Here is a 17,522-nt window from a genome sequence, read left to right on the forward strand (position 1 = left end):
TTTGCCTTTCTTTGTTCTCAGCCTCACAGGGTCCCTGTCTCTGCTTTTTTTTTTTTTTTTTTTTTTTTTTAAATTAGCAATAATCGCGCCTCGGATAAACCTCATTGGCTACGATACTGCCACTGCGCAAAGCTTGTCTCTGCTTCTTGAACGACCTTGGGCATGGTATTCCTAACAGAACAGGAGCAGGACCTGCCTGTAATCCTTAAATTCTCTGTTCCATCAGTGCCCTGCCTATATCCTATTATTTTAGATATTCTGATCTTCTCTTGGTCCTTACACTCCGCATCCCAGTCTGATGCTCTATCCACTGCGCCACCTCCTGGTCAGGCAAAAGAGGTCTTTTTTTTTTGTATTTAGAAATTGAATTAAGAAATTTAAATGAGCGCGCTTTACTTGTTTCAATTCAAATTATAGTAGAGATATTTTCTGACAGAGACCAGACAGATCACTTACTCACATAGCTTAATATACAATTCTGTTTTTTAAGTTTTTCGAGATGGCAGGGAGTTGTCAGCATAGAGGGAAGGAAGAGAGAAAGAAGACGGATGGACAGTGTGAGCAGCTGGATGGAAAAGGAAGGTCAGAATCTGCAGGAGGAGGAGGGTCAAGTACTGGTGTGGTGCCATGTGGTCAGAGGAGTCAAAAAAGATTTAGAGCTTTGAGGAGAGGGGAGAGGGTGAAAAGGAAAGAGGCACAGTCACAGTTTGTAAGGAGGGAGGAGGGGCCAGAAAAGAGACAGGCACCACAGCCAGAGCCACAGCTTCTAAGGAGGGAGGAGGAGATAAAGAACACAGTGGAGAAGGGAGGGGGCTCTTGGAGGGAAGAGACTCGAGTGAAAGAGATTTGTAGAGGAATTAGAGAGGGGTCCCGAGAGAGGGGTGCCCTTGGGGGTCAGTCAGGAGAAGGAAAGAGTTGGGAGTCCACGGAGAAGGAAAGATTAGGAGCAGAGGTTTTAGGTAAGGTTTCTTTGGCCAAAAATGGCCTGCGTGTAGAACAGAAGGCACAGAAATTAAGGACAGGAGAGAGGGGAGAAAAAAAGCCTGCACGTAAGGAATTTCTGATGCCCTCCCTGTCCGGTGGCAGAAATTGTCAAGATCTCTTAGGATATTGTAATAGTAGTAGAAAGCAATCTGGCTAGGTGCCTAGACTTTCGAGAAAGTCCATAGAAGCTAGCTGCTCGGAGTAGAAACCTCCCAAACTGTGAACCTCAGAGAGTAGAGTGAGGATGACACAGTATCCCGAAGGAGTAGAGGAGTAGTCTCTGAGGCCTGAGATTGGGAGGAGCCCATGTTCCGAGGAGAGTCTGGCTGGAAGGTTTGGACTGAGAGGAGCCCACAGTAGAGGAGACTGGTGAGAGAAGGGGGTGTCCCCGCCTTCAGTCACAGTTCCGAGAGGAGAAAATCTCCGTAGAAAGACAGTCTCAGACAAGAGGTCGTCACCCCAAGGCCGAGATCGTGGGACGTAGGAGAGTGACCTGGCTAGGTGCGCCTAGACTTTTGTAGAAGTCCAAGGAGTAGAGGACCACCCGTAGATACGGGGTCCGAAATCAAAACCGTCTGTCCAGGAAGGGGTGTTTTGGAGAGAAATTTGGAGGCCAACCGGGGAAGGGGAGGGAGAAACTCCTTACCTTTCTGGTCCAGCAGGGGTTTAGGACAGGGTTAGACTGCGGCCAATCGACCTACAATTACACGTCCAAACAGAATCAGGGAGTAAGCCCGGGACAAGCTGCCGCTGCCCATTGCTTCCCTGGTTGTAAGTTTGGACGGCAATAGGGATCGTCCAGGCAGTTAATACTCTGTCCCGGGTTTCAGCACCAAATGTTGGAATCCATGGGAGTCCAAAAGACCAGAGTAACAGGCTTTATTGAAAGGAAGAAAGGAACCCTGCTGGGCACTTCTCCCAAGGAGAAGAGCACCGAAAACTGACTGAGGTAAAACTTTATAGGGTTGGGGATAGCCTCAAGCAAGGGTGTGCTGGTATGTTCGGCTTTCTGGAATACTCTTCATTGAGGTGACTGACCAGCTTCCTGGAGTTCCTTTGTCCCGTGGGCAATTGTCCAGTAATTAAGGGTGGGGTCAGGCAGCCAAGCGGAACAGCAAAAGGGCAGTTTGGAATTCATGTATCTATCAGAAATTAAATTTAATGGGGTGACATTCATTAATAAGTACATTGGTTTCAGATAAACATTTCTATAGCATTTGAACTGTTGATATGTTGTGTGCCCATCACCCAAAGTCAGACCATTTTCTGTGTGGGAAACAGGCTGCAAGCTGACAGGGCCCTTGCAGTTTTTATATATATATATATATATATATATATATATATATATATATATATATATATATATTTATATATATATACGTTTTTTGTTTTTTTTTTACAGAGACAGAGAGTCAGAGAGAGAGGGATAGACAGGGGCAGACAGACAGGAATGGAGATGAGAAGCATCAGTCATTAGTTTTTCGTTGCACATTGCGACACCTTAGTTTTTCATTGATTGCTTTCTCATATGTGCCTTGACCACGGACCTTCAGCAGACCGAGTAACCACTCGCTTGAGCCAGCGACCTTGGGTCCAAGCTGGTGAGCTTTTGCTCAAACCAGATGAGCCCGCGCTCAAGCTGGCGACCTCGGGGTCTCGAACCTGGGTCCTCCGCATCCCAGCCCGATGCTCTATCCACTGCGCCACCGCCTGGTCAGGCTGCAGTTTATATTTTTGAGGGACAGAGGTGTGGGGGACTGGCAGTAAATTGACAGAGTCCTTGCTGCCCATCCCCCCACCTCACTTGCTTAAATTGCTAGAGGCTGTGGGAGACTAAATTGACAAAGATCCTTGCAGTTTAAGGGTTAAGCCAAAGGCTAAACTCTTCACCACAGCCTCTAGTTGTTTGATTAAGTTGGTAAAGGCAATTTACATGCCCTTCCCCACATTTCCCTTAGCTATAATGCTGTGGTTTCTACTGTCCCATCTCCCATGTCCCTTGAAGAGACTGGAGGCAGTTTTCTTTTTACCCTTCGTTTTGTGAAGTTAAAATGTTATGCACGGTGGAAGGTTTTTTGGGTTCTTGGGAGAATTCTTGATTTACCCCAGAAATGTGACTTTGTGTCAGAGATCTCTTTGTTTTACAAATGGCTTTGCTTTCTGCACTATAAATTGTGTTTTGGGGCTGCAGGCTGCTCTTGCAAGCCATCAGGTTGGCAATGAGACTTCTCAATCCCATCCTTTTTCTGTGTTTGCTTTTTAATCCTCCACTGTTCCCACTTGAGACCTGAACAATTGCGAGTCGTGTTGGCTTGTGACATTCTGTCACTGTATATTTGTTCCTTTTTACTCCCCTTCTCAAACTCTCCCCCACATCCCTCTTCTCCCTGGTAACCACTTCACTTTTATCTATATCCAATAGTCTCATGTTTATATCCCACCTATTTGTGAAATCATATAATTCTTAGCTTTATCTGGCTCACTTATTATAATGTTCTCAAGGTCCATTCATGTCATCGTAAATGGCAATATTATCATTTCTTATGGCTGAATAGTATTCCATTGTATACATGTACCACATCTTCTTTATCAAATTTTCTATCAATAGATACTTTGTTTCCATGCCTTGGCCACTGTGAAAAACGCTGTGATGGACATGAGAGTGCATGTGTCTTTGCGTACTAATGTTTTTGAGGTTTTTGGGTAGATACCCAGTAGAGGGATTGCTGGGTCATATGGTAACTCTATTCTTAATTTTTTTTTAAATGAGAGGAGGGGAGGCAGAGAGACAGACTCCTGCATGCACCCCAACTGGGATCCACCTGGCAAGCCCACTAGGGAGCAATGCTCTGCCCATTTGGGGCATTTCTCAGTTGCTCAGCAACCGAGCCATTGTTTTAGCACCTGAGGCAGAGGCCATGGAGCCATCCTCAGTGCCTGGAGCCAATTCGCTTGAACCAATCGAGTCATGGCTGTGGGAAGGGACGAGAGAGAGAGAGAGAGAGAGAGAGAGAGAGAGAGAGAGAGAGAGAGAGAGAGAAAGAGAGAGAGAGAGAGAGAGAAAGAGAGAGAGAGAGAGAGAGAGAGAGAGAAGGAGGGGTGGAGAAGCAGATGGTCGCTTCTTCTGTGTGCCTTGACTGGGAATCAAACCCGGGACATCCATACACTGAGCTGATGCTCTACCAGTGAGCCAACCAGCCAGGGCCTATTGTTAATTTTTTGAGTAGCAACCATACTGTCTTCTCTAATGACTATACCAGTTTACATTCCAACCAGATGTGAATGAGGGCTCCTTTTTCTCCACAGCCTCTCCAACACTTAATACCTCTTTATTTGATAACAGCCAATCTAACAGGTGTGAGGTGGTAGCTCATTGTAGTTTTGATTTTCATTTCTCTAATAGCTAGTGAAGATGAGCATCTTTTCATGTACCTGTTGGCCATTTGTATGTCTTCCTGGGAGAAGTATCTGTTCAGGTCTTCTCCCTATTTTTATTTGGATTGTTTGCTTGTTTGTTGCTGAACTTTGTGAGTTCTTCATAAATTTTGGCTATTAACCCCTTATCAGAGCTGTTTGTGAATATCAACTCCCATTTGGTTGGCTGCCTTTTTGTTTTGTCAGTTTCTTTTGCTGTGCAGAAGCTTCTTAGTTTGATATAGTCCCATTCACTTATTTTTGCCTTTACTTCCCTTGACCTTGGGGTCCAATTCATAAAATGTTCACTACAGCCAAGGTCCATAGTACCTATGTTTTCTTCTATGTAATTATTTCAGATCTTATATTTAGTCTTTGACTTACTTTGAATTAAATTTTGTGCATGGGGACAAACTATAGTTAAGTTTCATTCTTTTTTTTAATTTTTTTATTTTAATAAATTTTTATTGATGGTAATGGGATGACATTAATAAATCAGGGTACATATATTCAAAGAAAACATGTCTAGGTTATTTTGTCATTAATTATGTTGCATACCCCTTGCCCAAAGTCAGATTGTCCTCCGCCACCCTCTATCTAGTTCTCTGTGCCCCTCCCCCTCCCGCTAACTCTCTCCCTCCCGCCCTCCCATGTCTTCCCTCCCCCCACCCCTGGTAACCACCACCCTCTTCTCCATGTCTCTTAGTCTCGTTTTTATGTTCCACCAATGTATGGAATCATGTAGTTCTTGTTTTTTTCTGATTTACTTATTTCACTCCGTATAATGTTATCAAGTTCCCACCATTTTGCTGTAAATGATCTGATGTCATCATTTCTTATGGCTGAGTAGTATTCCATAGTGTATATGTGCCACATCTTCTTTATCCAGTCTTCTATTGAAGGGCTTTTTGGTTGTTTCCATGTCTTGGCCACTGTGAACAGTGCTGCAATGAACATGGGGCTACATGTGTCTTTACGTATCAATGTTTCTAAGGTTTTGGGGTATATACCCAGTAGAGGGATTGCTGGGTCATAAGGTAGTTCTATTTGCAGTTTTTTGAGGAACCACCATACTTTCCTCCATAATGGTTGTACTACTTTACAGTCCCACCAACAGTGAATGAGGGTTCCTTTTTCTCCACAGCCTCTCCAACATTTGCTATTACCCATCTTGTTGATAATAGCTAATCTAACAGGGGTGAGGTGGTATCTCATTGTAGTTTTGATTTGCATTTCTCTAATAACTAATGAAGCTGAGCATCTTTTCATATATCTGTTGGCCATTTGTATCTCTTCCTGGGAGAAGTGTCTGTTCATGTCCTCTTCCCATTTTTTTATTGGATTGTTTGTTTGTTTGTTGTTGAGTTTTATGAGTTCTTTGTAAATTTTGGATATTAGGCCCTTATCTGAGCTGTTGTTTGAAAATATCACTTCCCATTTAGTTGGCTGTCTGTTTATTTTGATATCAGTTTCTCTTGCTGAGCAAAAACTTTTAATTCTGATGTAGTCCCATTCATTTATCTTTGCCTTCACTTCTCTTGCCATTGGAGTCAAGTTCATAAAATGTTCTTTAAAACCCAGGTCCATGATTTTAGTACCTATGTCTTCTTCTATGTACTTTATTGTTTCAGGTCTTATATTTAGGTCTTTGATCCATTTTGAATTAATTTTAGTACACGGGGACAGGCTGTAGTCGAGTTTCATTCTTTTGCATGTGGCTTTCCAGTTTTCCCAACACCATTTGTTGAAGAGGCTTTCTTTTCTCCATTGTGTGTTGTTGGCCCCTTTATCAAAGATTATTTGACCATATATATGTGGTTTTATTTCTGGGATTTCAATTCTGTTCCATTGGTCTGAGTGTCTATTTTTCTGCCAATACCATGCTGTTTTGATTATCGTGGCCCTATAATATAGTTTACACTTGATCTTAGCCAAAAGGCCGAGAAGCGATTATAATATAGTTTAAAGTCAGGTATTGTAATGCCTCCAGCTTCATTCTTTTTCCTTAGGATTGTTTTGGCTATTCGGGGTTTTTTATAGTTCCATATAAATCTGATGATTTTTTGTTCCATTTCTTTAAAATGTCTCATAGGAATTTTGATGGGAATTGCATTAAATTTGTATATTGCTTTGGGTAATATGGCCATTTTGATTATATTTATTCTTCCTATCCAAGAACAAGGAATATTTTTCCATCTCATTGTATCTTTTTCGATTTCCCTTAACAATGCTTTGTAATTTTCATTATAAAGGTCCTTTACATTCTTTGTTATGTTTATTCCTAGGTATTTTATTTTTTTTGTTGGAATCGTGAAGGGGATTATTTTTTTGAGTTCATTTTCTAATATTTCATTGTTGGCATATAGAAAGGCTATGGACTTTTGTATGTTAATTTTGTATCCTGTGACCTTACTGTATTGGTTTATTGTTTCTAATAATCTTTTTGTGGAGTCCTTCGGGTTTTCGATGTATAGGATCATATCATCAGCAAAAAGTGATACCTTTACTTCTTCTTTTCCGATATGGATGCCTTTTATTTCTTTGTCTTGTCTGATTGCTCTGGCCAGAACTTCTAGCACCACATTAAATAAGAGTGGAGAGAGTGGACAACCCTGTCTTGTTCCTGATTTAAGGTAGAAAGTCCTCAGTTTTATGCCGTTTAATATGATGTTGGCTGATGGTTTATCATATATGGCCTTTATTATGTTGAGATATTTTCCTTCTATACCCATTTTGTTGAGTCTTAAACATAAAATTGTGTTGTATTTTATCAAAAGCCTTTTCTGCATCTATTGATAAGATCATGTGGTTTTTGTTCTTTGTTTTGTTGATATGGTGTATTACGTTAACCGTTTTGCGTATGTTGAACCATCCTTGAGATTCTGGGATGAATCCCACTTGATCATGATGTATTATTTTTTTAATATGTTGTTGTATTCGGTTTGCCAGTATTTTGTTTAGTATTTTAGCATCTGTATTCATTAGAGATATTGGTCTGTAGTTTTCTTTCTTTGTGCCATCCTTGCCAGGTTTTGGTATGAGGGTTATGTTGGCCTCATAAAATGTGTTTGGAAGTATTGCTTCTTCAATTTTTTGGAAGACTTTGAGTAGAATAGGAACCAAGTCTTCTTTGAATGTTTGATAGAATTCACTAGTATAACTGTCTGGGCCTGGACTTTTATTTTTGGGGAGGTTTTTAATAGTTTTTTCTATTCCCTCCCTGCTGATTGGTCTGTTTAGGCTTTCTGCTTCTTCATGACTCAGTCTAGGAAGGTTGTATTGTTCTAGGAATTTATCCATTTCTTCTAGATTGTTGTATTTGGTGGCATATAATTTTTCATAGTATTCTACAATAATTCTTTGTATATCTATGATGTCTGTGGTGATCTCTCCTCTTTCATTTTGGATTTTATTTATTTGAGTCCTGTGCCTTTTTTCCTTGGTGAGTCTTGCCAAGGGTTTGTCAATTTTGTTGATCTTTTCAAAGAACCAGCTCCTTGTTTTATTGATTTTTTCTATAGCTTTTCTGTTCTCTATTTCATTTATTTCTGCTCTGATTTTTATTATCTCCTTTCTTCGGCTGGTTTTGGGTTGTCTTTGTTCTTCTTTTTCTAGTTCCTTAAGGTGTGAAGTTAAGTGGTTTACTTCGGCTCTCTCTTGTTTGTTCATATAGGCCTGAAGTGATATGAACTTTCCTCTTATTACTGCTTTTGCTGCATCCCAGAGATTCTGATATGTCGTATTTTCATTTTCATTTGTCTGTATATATCTTTTGATCTCTGCGCTTATTTCTTCTTTGACCCATTCATTTTTTAGAAGTATGTTGTTTAGTTTCCACATTTTTGTGGGTTTTTCCCCCTCTTTTTTGCAGTTGAATTCTAGTTTCAAGGCTTTATGATCATAAAATATGCTTGGTACAATTTTAATTTTTCTAAATTTGCTGATACTGTCTTTGTGGCCCAACATATGGTCAATTCTTGAGAATGTTCCATGTACACTAGAGAAAAATGTGTACTCTGTCGCTTTGGGATGAAGTGTCCTGTAGATGTCTATCATATCCAGGTGTTCTAGTATTTCGTTTAAGGCCATTATATCTTTATTGATTCTCTGTTTGGATGACTGATCTAGAGCTGTCAGCGGTGTATTGAGGTCTCCAAGTATAATTGTATTTTTGTTAGTTTTTGTTTTAAGGTCAATAAGTAGCTGTCTTATATATTTTGGTGCTCTTTGGTTTGGTGCATATATATTAAGGATTGTTATGTCTTCTTCATTCAGCTTCCCCTTAATCATTATGAAATGACCATTTTTGTCTCTGAGTACTTTTTCTGTCTTGTAGTCAGCATTATTAGATATGAGTATTGCTACCCCTGCTTTTTTTGGGGCGTTGTTTGCTTGGAGTATTGTTTTCCAGCCTTTCACTTTGAATTTGTTTTTATCCTTGTTGCTTAGATGTGTTTCTTGTAGGCAGCATACAGTTTGATTTTCTTTTTTAATCCATTCTGCTACTCTGTGTCTTTTTATTGGTAAGTTTAATCCATTTACATTTAGTGTAATTATTGACACTTGTGGGTTCCCTACTGCCATTTTATAAATTGCTTTCTGTTAGTTTTGTATCTTGTTTGATTCTTCTCTTTTGTTTTTCTATCATTTGTTTTTGTTTGTTTGTGTTCCATACTTCTTTCCTCTGTTGCTACCTTTTTTAAGTCAAGTGTTTTTGTGGTGGTTTTTTCAAGGGTGGTTACCATTAAGTAATGAAAAGGGTACCTACCATATTCATTGTAGTACCCTATCTTATGAGTATTTCTACACTTCATCGTCCTTTGCTACTGTTAATCTCCATCCTCTCCCCCCTTTTTTTCCTTTGTTGTTACAGTGTAAGTTTGGTTTTATTGTGTTCTTGGTGGAGCTGTTACTTGTGGTATTGTTTTCTTTTGTTCTTTGAATCTGGTTGGAAAACCCCCTTTAGTATTTCCTGGAGTGGGGGCTTTCTGCTGATAAATTCTCTCATCTTTTCTGTATTTGTGAATGTTTTTATATCTCCTTCGTACTTGAAGGATAGCTTTGATGGGTATAGTATTCTTGGCTGAAAGTTCCTCTCTTTCAGGGCTTTAAATATTGGGGTCCACTCTCTTCTAGCTTGTAGAGTTTCTGCTGAGAAATCTGATGATAATCTAATAGGCCTTCCTTTATATGTTGTGCTCTTCTTTTCCCTGGCTGCCTTGAGAATTTTTTCTGTCATTGGTTTGTGTCATCTCTATTATGATGTGCCTTGGAGTGGGTTTGTTGGGGTTAAGAAAACTCGGTGTTCTGTTAGCTTCTTGAATTTGAGGCTTTAGTTCTTTCCACAGGCTTGGGAAGTTCTCGTCTATTATTTGTTTGAGTATATTCTCCATTCCATTTTCTTTCTCTTCTCCCTCTGATATACCTATTATTCTTATGTTATTCTTTCTGATGGAGTCAGACAATTCCTGTAGGGCTTTCTCGTTTTTTATTATTTTTGAGTCTCTTTCTTCTTCTCTCTGTTGTGCCTCAAGTTGTTTGTCTTCTATTTCACTAATCCTATCTTCAATCTGGGCTGTTCTGTTAGCTAAGCTTGTTACCTCGTTTTTCAGCTCGTGAATTGAGTTTTTCATTTGTTTGATTTGTTTTTATAGTTTCAATTTCCTTGGTAATATATTCTTTGTGTTGTTTTCTGATCTCCCTAAATTGCCTTTCTGTGTTTTCTTGTATATCTCTGAGTATTTTTAAGATTTCTATTTTAAATTCTCTGTCATTTAGCTCCAAGGCTTCCAATATGTTGTCTTTTCTCCATAGATTTTTCCACATCTATTTGTGTTACCTCTCTTTCTTTTGTATCCATAATATTTGATTTCCTCTTTCTTAATGGCATCTGAGGGTGGTCTTGTTGATAGCACTAATTAGAATTAATAAAGAGTAAAAAAAAAAAAAAAAAAAACATAAAACACCCCACAAAAAAAAAACTAATAATTTATTATTTCCCCCTTTTTTCTTTCTTCTCTTTCCCTCCTCTTCCCTCCTCAGGGAAATATTGTGATGACCTGTGAATTATATTATGCTAAATGGAACAAAAACTGCCTATAATGGAGGGCCTGATTTGGGGTGAAGAGTTCAAGGGGCAAAAGGAGTAGGGACCTACTAAATGCAGGAAAAAAAAAAAGGAATAAAATCTTAGACAAGCATAAGATGATTTGCTTGTAAGTGAAGGTAGACTAAGAGATATAATGAGAGGGATAAGAGGGAACCAGAAAAAAGGAGAAAAAAAAAGAATAATAAAGAAGAAAAAAATAAAAATAATAAGTAAAAATCTGTTGTATTAAGTGGAGTGAAGACTAAATACAATGGAGACCTTGGGTTGGGAGAAATGCTAGTGAGTTAAAAAGCAACGTAAAAAGTACCCAAAATGCCACAAAAATAAACAAACAAAACAAAAACAAAAACAAAAGTGAAAAAGAAAAAACCAAAAAAAAAAAACCTTGAGTCCCAAATTAACTAATTTGTTCGTGATTGAGGATTAAATGGTAGGAAAAGTAAAACGAGAAAAGAAAAAACGAATAGAAAGGAAAAAATAAGAAAAAGAGAAAAACGAAGGAAGAAAAAAAAAGGAAGAGAAAAAAACAAAATAAAGCAAAACAAAAAAAAAACAAAAGAGGGGAGAGTGAGAGTTAAGTGTTTTGGAGTATAACCTTAAAGGAGGGTGAGGATGAAGAAGAGAAATAAAATGTAACACTCATGGGTAGTGTAGTTCAAGAAAAGGGAAGCATAAGATGGGCAGAGAATAGAAGGACCGAGGTGGAGGAAATAGAAATAATAATAATAAAGGCAATAAGATAGAAGAAACAAACAACAAAAAAAAATTAGTGGAACAAGTTGTAAAGTCTGTGGATTTTTCTTGATTTTGAGAGGTTAACTTCTTCCTTTTTCTTTTCTCTCCCTCTTCCTGGTCGGTGACTCTGTACCCCAGGCTCTGCCCGTGTCACACTGAGGTAGGGATTTGCAGTTGATGGGATTCTATGGCAATGTCATATAATTGGCTTTAGTCTTGCTGGTAGTCAAGGCTTGTTGGCGTTTGCAGGGTCCAACGATGAGAGAGTTTGCTTTCCTGGAGTCTCTCTCCTAGTCCCCCCTTCCTGAATTAGCAGCCTGGTGATCCAGCTATATGGCTGCAACTGCTTCTGCCTGGGGAGTAAGAGGCTCAAAGAGCTAGGAAATCCCCACTCTATCCCCACTCAGCGCAAGGCTTTGGGAAAGGCTCTGGCAGTCAGAGCCTCCAGTGTAATCAGGCGGGGCTGGGAGTCAATTGTTGTCAAGGTGACTGTTCAGCGCCTAGCATTCAGTTGGACCACTCAACCCAGGCTTTCCACACTTTGTAGCCTGTTTTGGCTGGGAAGAAGAGGCACTAGTCTCTGCTTGCGACTAGTGTAGTATAGATCTTATTATCTGCCAAGTCCCTCTTGTTAGCGTTTATCCCTGAATATGGAGGCTCTATCAATCAGAAGTTGCCCCCGCCCCTTTAGCAAGAGGCACTAAAAAATATCACGCCTCTTGTCTTGGATCGCTTAACTGAGAGAGATCTTATCAATTAGAGCCCCGTGGGTGCGCAGATTTCATGGGTTAAGCTAATTTCAGTGATTGGGGCCGCAGCTGTGCTCCCGAAGGTATTTCAGGCTGCCTGCGCGCCCCTCCCCCAATGCTTGATTGTTAGCTTGAATGGCTGGGTGAGGTGCCCCGTCCACAGAGAGAATCTCCCAAGTAGGGAAGACCGCCCTGGCGTCTCTCCCGCTTGCCCGCCGCTGGCGGCTGGGGCGCACCGGGCACAGGATAATGGGGCACCCTGGATGTGCGGGCCAGTAGGGCGCTCTGGGCGCGTGGAATGCTCAGGGCACGTGCGCGAATGGGGTTCTCCGGGCACCGGTGGCTGGGGACTCTCACTCGCAGTGCGCGGGCCGCTGGGAATGTTAGCGGTGCTCGCTCTGTAACTGGACCGGGCGCGCGCCAGCGGCTGCTCGCCATTCCCGAGTGTGGGCTGACTCACCACAGGCGCACTCCCTCCGCGGCTTGAATGAACGTCCCTGCAGTAGTTAGTTTCCTCCACACCCTTGTCTCTCAGATTCAAGTGATAACAGTCCTTTTGCTTTCAGTTTGTGTGGAACTCCGGAATGCTCCAAGGATAAAATTTTCTGTTTCTAGTTGATAAATTTGTTGTTATTTTGGGGAGATCTGTCGGACGCGCTGCTCACGGCGCCATTTCCGTGACGTCACTCAAGTTTCATTCTTTTGCATGTGGCTTTCCAATTTTCCCAGTACCATTTATTGAAGAGGCTTTCTTTTCTCCGTTGTGTGTTTTTGGCTCCTTTGTCAAAGATTATTTGTCCATATATATGTGGTTTTATTTCTGGGCTCTTGATTCTGTTCCATTGGTATCTCTTTTTCTGCCAATATCATGCTGTTTTGATTGTTGTAGCTCTGTAGTATAATCTGCAGTCAGATAATATGATACCTCCGGCTCCATTCTTTTTTCTCAGGATTGCTTTTGCTATTTGGGATCTTTTATGGTTCTATACAAATCTGGTGATTTCTTTTTCTTTTAAAAATGATATTGGGATTTTTATAGGGATTGCATTAAATTTGCATATTGCTTTGGGTAATATAGCCGTTTTAACTATGTTGATTCTTCTGATCCATCAACATAGAATATTTTTCCATTTCATTGTGTCTTTTTCAATTTCCTTCAATACTGCTTTGTAGTTTTCAGTATATAAGTCCTTCACATCCTTTGTTAAGTTTATTCCTAGGTATTTTGTTGTTGTTGCAATTGTAAAAGAACTATTTTTTCAGTTCATTTTCAGATTTCATTGACATACAGGAAAGCAGTAGACTTTTTATTTTTTCACAGAGACCGAGTCAGACGGAGGAACAGATAGGGACAGACAGACAGTAAAGGAGAGAGATGAGAAGCATCAGTTCTTTGTGGCACCTTAGTTGTTTATTGCTTTCTCATATGTGCTTTGATTGGGGGGGCAAGGCTACAGCAGAGTGAGTTGCTCAAGCTAGCAACCTTGAGCTCAAGCCTGTGAACTTGGGCTTCAAGCCAGCAGCCTTTGGGCTCAAGCCAGCAACCATGGGGTCATCTCAATGATCCCACACTCAAGCCAGATGAGCCCACGCTCAAGCCTGCGACCTCAGGGTTTCAAACCTGGGTCCTCCATGTCCCAGTCCAATGCTCTATCTACTGCACCACTGCCTGGTCAGGCGTGCAGTAGACTTTTATATATTAATTTTGTATTCTGCAACTTTATTGTATTTATTGTTCCTAATACTTTTTCAGTAGAGTCTTTGGGGTTTTCTATATACAGGATTATATCATCTGCAAAAATAATACCTTTACTTCTTCTTTCCCAATATGAATACCTTTTATTTATTTTTCTTGTCTAATTGCTCTAAGACTTCCAGTACTACGTTGAATGAGTTGAGAGTGGACATCCTGTCATTTTAGAGGAAAAGCATTCAGTTTTTATCATTTAGTATGATACTGGCTAATGGATTGTCATATATGACCTTGATTATGTTGATGTACTTTCCCTCTATACCCATTTTATTGAGTGTTTTAAACATAAATGGATGCTGTATCTCATCAAATGCCTTTTCTGCATTTATTGATAGAATCACATAATTTTTGTCCTTTGTTTTGTGAGGTACTGTATTACATTGATTTATGTATGTTGAACCATCTTTGCGCTCCTGGAATGAATTCCACTTGATTGTGATGTATAATATATTTTTTTTTTTTTTGCATTTTCTTTTCTGAAGCTGGAAACAGGGAGAGACAGTCAGATAGACTCCCGCATGCGCCCGACCGGGATCCACCCGGCACGCCCACCATGGGGCGACGCTCTGCCCACCAGGGGGCGATGCTCTGCCCATCCTGGGCGTCGCCATGTTGCGACCCTCCTGGGCGTCGCCATATTGCGACCAGAGCCACTCTAGCGCCTGGGGCAGAGGCCACAGAGCCATCCCCAGCGCCCGGGCCATCTCCGCTCCAATGGAGCCTCGGCTGTGGGAGGGGAAGAGAGAGACAGAGAGGAAGGCGCGGCGGAGGGGTGGAGAAGCAAATGGGCGCTTCTCCAATGTGCCCTGGCCGGGAATCGAACCCGGGTCCTCCGCACGCTAGGCCGACGCTCTACCGCTGAGCCAACCGGCCAGGGCTATAATATTTTTAAATGTATTGTAATATTCGATTTGATAGTATATTGTTTAGGATTTTTGGATCTGTATTTATTAAATATATTCGTCTGTAGTTTTCTTTGTGTTGTCCTTGCCATGTTTTGGTATCAGGGTTATGTTTGCCTCAAAAAATGTGTTAGGGAGTATTGCTTCTTTGATTTTTTTTTTTTTTTTTTGGAAGACCAAGAGGGATAGATACCAAATACATATTTGAATGTTTGGTAGAATTCACTAGTGTAGCCATTTGTTTCTGGACTTTTACTAGGGGGGGGGGTAGTTTTTTGATGGTTGTTTTTATTTCCTTCCTGCTTATAGATCTGTTTAGGTTTTCTACTTCTTTGTGACTGAGTCTAAGAGGATTGTATAGTTCTAGGGATTTATCCATTTCTTCTAGATTGTTGAATTTGGTGGCATATCATCCTTCATAGTATTCTATCTAGCATGATCCTTTGTATAGTTATAAAGTCTGTGGTAATTTCCCTCTTTCATTTGGGATTTTGTTTATATGTCTTTTTTTTTTCCATAGTGTGTCTAGCCAGAGGCTTGTCAATTTTATTGATCTTTTCAAAGAACTAGCTCTGTTATTTTTTTCTATAGTTTTTCTTTTCTCTATTTCATTTAGTTCTCTAATTTTTATTCTTTCCTTTCTTCTGACTTTGGGTTGCCTTTGTTTTTATTTTTCTAGTTTTTTCAAATGTAAGTTAGGTTATGTACATGGGATCTCTTGTTTCTTGATATGAACTTCCCTCTTATTACTGTTTTTGCTGCATCCTAGAAGTTTTGATATCTCATATTGCCATTCTCATTTGTCTGTTTATATCTTTGGATATCTGCTTTTACTGTATTTCTTCTTTGACCCAGTCATTTCTTAGAAATATATGTAGTTTATTTCCACAGTTTTGTAGGTTTCATTACTTCCTTTTTTTTCAGTTGAATTCTAATTTCACAGTCTATGGTCACAGAATATGCTTGGTATTATTTCAATCTTCTCAAATTTGTTGAGGTTAGTTTTGTGGCCCACCTTGTGGTCTACTGAGAATGTTCCATGCACATTGGGGGAAAAAAATGTATAATCTGATATTCTGGGATGAAATGTTCTTTAAATATCTATTATGTCCATTGGGTCTAGTGTGTTATTTAAAGCTGATATTTCTTCATTTATTTTGTTTAGTTGATCTATCTAAAGCCATCAATGGTGTGTTGAGATCTCCAAGTATGATTGTGTTTTTATGTTTCTATTTTTAGATCAGTTAGTAGATGTCTTGTTTATTTTGGTGCTCCCTGATATAGTGCATATATATTAAGAAGTGTTGTATCTTCTTGACATAGTGTCCCCTTTATCATTATGAAGTGTCCACCTTTGTTACCTTTGTTGTCTTGAAGTCAGCATTGTTAGATATTATATGGCTACATCTGCTTTTCTTTGGGTATTATTTGCTTGGAAAATTATTTTCCAACCTTTCACTTTGAGTCTACTTTGGTCCTTGCAGTTTAGATGTGTCCCTTGAAGACAACATATGGTTGGGTTTTGCTTTTTGATTCAGTCTGGTACTCTGTGTCTTTTTGTGAGTTCAGTCTATTTACATTTAGGGTAATTATTGACACATGAGGATTTCCTATAGCCATATTATGTTTTGTTTCCTGGTAGCTCTGTGTCTCCTTTGGTTATTTGCTTTTGCATTTTTGTCAGTTTTTGTCTGGTGGTATTTCATGCTTCTTTCTTCTTTTTTCTGCAATGTATTTCAGGTTTGCTTTTTTCATGGGTAGTTACTCTGATGGATATAGCATGCTTGGCTGGTAATTCCTCTCTTTCAGTACTTTGAATGTTAGGGTCCATTCTGTTCTGACTTGTAGGGTTTCTTCAGAAAAGTTAATGATAACCTGATGGCCTTCTTTTATGTGTTATGTTCTTCTCTTCCCTAGCTGCCTTGAGGAGCCTGTCTTTGTTGTTTATATATTGCTATATAAATCTACATATAAGTGAGAGAGGAGATAGACTCCTGCATGTGTCCTACTGGTATCCATCCAGCAACCCTCATCTGGAGCCCACCCTTGAGTCAACTGAGCCATTCTCAGTGCCTGAGGCTGACGCTCCAACCAAGCTGTCCTCAGCACCCAGGGCCAATGCTTGAATCTATAGGGCCACTGGCAGTGGCCAGGGAAGAGGGAGAGAGGGGGAGAGAAAAGGGGAGAGAAGTAGATGGTCACTTCTCTTGTGTGCCCTGACTGGGAATTGGACCCAGGATGTCCATATGCTGGGCTAGTGCTTTGTCTACTGAGCCAACCAGCCAGGGCCTGTCATTGACCACTGAGTTTTATTATAATGTGCCTTGGAGAAGGCCCTTTTGGGTTGAGGCAACTAGACATTCTGTTTGCTTCCTGGATTCAAGGATCTCTTTCCATAGGCTTGGGAAGTTCTCATCATTTGTTTGAATAGTCTCCCTATTCCCTTCTCCCTCTCTTAATATACTCATTATTTTTTTCTTTCTTAAAATTTAGTGAGAGAAGGGGAGGCAAAGATAAGACTCCTGCATGTGCCCTGACAGGGATCCACCCAGCAAGTCCACCAGAGGGCGATCCTCTGCCCATCTGGGGCCCTTGCTCTATTGCAACTGAACCAATTTTTTTAGTGCCTGAGGTGGAGGCCATGGACCCATCCTTAGCATCCAAGGCCAACTTGCTCTAATTGAGCCATGGTTGCAGTTGAGAAGAGAGGGGGAAGAGAGATAAGTGGAAGGGGGATGGGTGGAGAAGCAGATTGGCGCTTCTCCTGTATGCCCTGACCAGGAATTGAACCTGGGACATCCACATGCTGGACTGACACTCTACCACTGAGCCGACTGGCCAGGGCCTATGATATAGCCATTATTCTTATATTGTTC

The 17,522-nt window shown here is 40.4% G+C and overlaps 1 protein-coding gene and 1 pseudogene across 1 annotated transcript in view; one reads left to right on the forward strand and one right to left on the reverse strand.

Annotated features, from left to right (window-relative positions):
- The window catches only part of BBS4 (Bardet-Biedl syndrome 4), a 948,798-nt gene that overhangs the window by 44,889 nt on the left and 886,387 nt on the right, over positions 1-17,522 (forward strand). The gene's annotated exons all lie outside the window — the stretch shown is intronic.
- Positions 52-134, reverse strand: LOC136336867 (U4 spliceosomal RNA; annotated as a pseudogene).

The sequence above is a fragment of the Saccopteryx bilineata genome, chromosome 4, assembly GCF_036850765.1.
Source record: "Saccopteryx bilineata isolate mSacBil1 chromosome 4, mSacBil1_pri_phased_curated, whole genome shotgun sequence".
In the NCBI taxonomy this organism is placed as follows: domain Eukaryota; kingdom Metazoa; phylum Chordata; class Mammalia; order Chiroptera; family Emballonuridae; genus Saccopteryx; species Saccopteryx bilineata.